The following is a 2,500-nucleotide window of genomic DNA, read 5'->3' as shown; positions in this document are numbered from 1 at the left end:
GTCATGTGTGTGTGTGTGTGTGTGTGTGTGTGTGTGTGTGTGTGTGTGTGTGTGTGTGTGTGTGTGTGTGTGTGTGTGTTGGCCTGACCTGATGTGTGGACTTTAAATTGCTCGTAATAATTTGTGATGGTGTATTGATGGTGGTGGCAGTAGTCGTAGTTGCAGTAGTAGTAGTAGTAGTAGTAGTAGTAGTTGTTGTTGTTGTTGTTATTGTTGTATAAGTAGTAGTAGTTGTTGTTGTTGTTGTTGTAATAATAATGGTAATAGTAGAAATAGAAGTTCTCGTAATAGTAGCAAGAACAAGAATATCAATAATAATAATAATAATAATAATAATAATAATAATAATAATAATAATAATAATAATAATAAAAATAATAATAATATTAATGACAGGTATAATCAAAGCTGCCTTATATGGATCGCAACACGCAGGCACGGGAAACACCTGCACACTCACCTGGTGTTGCCTTAACTGACACATTGCAAACACACGAATTAGGTGAAGATTGTTTGACTTTTTTTCATTATTATGCAATTTTATTTTCCTGATATTTGCTGCTATTTTGTTATTGTATTTCTTCAGTATCATATTTATTACTATTTTTTTTTCTTTACTTGTATTAGGTTTTTTTTAGATACTTGATTTTGAAAGTTCATTATTCTTGGCATGTAAACCTTTGTATTTCTTATTTTTTTATGATTTTTTTTTATTTAATGATCTTTTTGTACGTTTTAGAATGAAATAAGATTTTTACTTTACTCTCTCTCTCTCTCTCTCTCACTCTCTCTCTCTCTCTCTCTCTCTCTCTCTCTCTCTCTCTCTCTCTCTCTCTCTCTCTCTCTCTCTCTCTCTCTCTCTCTCTCTCTCTCTCTCTCTCTTTCGCCTACTCCTCTATTTATCTCTGCCACTCTGCATTTGTCTATCTCTTATATTTATTCTGTTTTTGTCTCACATCCCAGTTTTTTTCTCTGCCCGCCCTTGTCTCTTGTCTTTCTTGCCGCATGTTTGTCTGTCTGCTCTTTGTTTGTTGGTCTGTCAATCATTCTATGCGTGCGTCTGCCTGTCAGTGTGTGAATCTGCACCTTGTCTACCTCAGTTGTTGTTTGCCTGTCTGTTTGTCTGCGTGGGTTTCAATTTTTGTTTTTTTCTTTACTGTGATTTGCTTTTCTTTTTCTATTAGTTCGTCTTGTGATGTTTTATTCCTCTTGTTTCTTTTATTTTCTTTTTTCGTTGCTTTTCATCTTTGTTTTATGGATTCCTTTATTTTTTTTATTTTTTTGCATGATAGTCTTTTTGTTTCTGTTCATATGCTTTTTTTTTTGTTTCTTTTATTTTTTGTTAGCTTTTGTTCGTCTATTTTATTTATTTATTTTTTTCATCTGCATGTTTATCTGTCCCTTATATGTCTGTCTGTACTCTGTTTATCTGTTTGTCCGTCTGTTAATCTCTCTCTCTCTCTCTCTCTCTCTCTCTCTCTCTCTCTCTCTCTCTCTCTCTCTCTCTCTCTCTCTCTCTCTCTCTCTCTCTCGCCCATATGTCCCTCCCTTCCTCCCTTCCTCTTCCTGTTAACATTTGGGGTTCTCTGCTGTGTGGCTTCCTCTCATGACGTCACCTTCCGCTCTCTCTCTCTCTCTCTCTCTCTCTCTCTCTCTCTCTCTCTCTCTCTCTCTCTCTCTCTCTCTCTCTCTCTCTCTCTCTCTCTCTCTCTCTCTCTCTGTCTCTCAATATCACTAACTAATAGATGTTGTTTTTCGTTATAATTTTTTCAATGATTTGTTTGGAATTTGTATTTTGATTATAGCTTGTTGTTTTGTTTATAAGTTTGTTTGTTTGTTTTTTCTCGACAGTTTTATTGTGTTATTGTTTGCTCATCTGTTTTTTTCTTGTTTTCTTTCCGTGTATTCCCCTCTTCTGTCGTCGTGGGGTTTGTTGTCTTCTGCATCGTCGTCATCACCGTCGTCGTTGCCATCATCATCATCATCGTCGGCGCCTCTACCTCCTCTACACACACACACACACACACACACACACACACACACACACACACACACACACCTGCCCCTCTCCCCTCTGGTCACTCCACCCTTTCATTACTGACATTTTTCCCTCCCTGTTTCCCTCCCTTTCCTTTCCTCATTGCCCTTTTTACTTCCTCTCTCCACTCCCTGTTTCCTCACCTGCCTGCTCCACCCCCTCCCTTTACTCTGTCTCCTCTTCTCTTTTATCCATCTTTTCTCTTCTCTCTTTATCTATTATTTCTCTCTTTTTCTCTTCTTTTCTGTTCTATGCCTATTTATTTTTTTCCCATTACCTCTTCTCTCCTCTTCCTCTCTCCCTCCTTCCTATCCTCACCTGGCTAAACTCTCCTCGTATCATTTTCCTTCCTTCCTCCCTCCTTCCATCCCTCCTTTCCTCCCTCCCTCGTCATTCTCTTCACCACCTGCTTCCTTTCCATACTCTCTCTCTCTCTCTCTCTCTCTCTCTCTCTCTCTCTCT

General features: G+C 38.2%; 1 long non-coding RNA gene across 1 annotated transcript in view; it reads left to right on the top strand.

The window, feature by feature from the left end:
- Positions 1-2,500, top strand: part of LOC135111864 (uncharacterized) — an 85,722-nt gene that overhangs the window by 81,846 nt on the left and 1,376 nt on the right. The gene's annotated exons all lie outside the window — the stretch shown is intronic.

Source organism: Scylla paramamosain, chromosome 22 (genome assembly GCF_035594125.1).
Source record: "Scylla paramamosain isolate STU-SP2022 chromosome 22, ASM3559412v1, whole genome shotgun sequence".
Lineage (NCBI taxonomy): Eukaryota > Metazoa > Arthropoda > Malacostraca > Decapoda > Portunidae > Scylla > Scylla paramamosain.
This window is presented reverse-complemented; position numbering and strand designations above follow the sequence as displayed.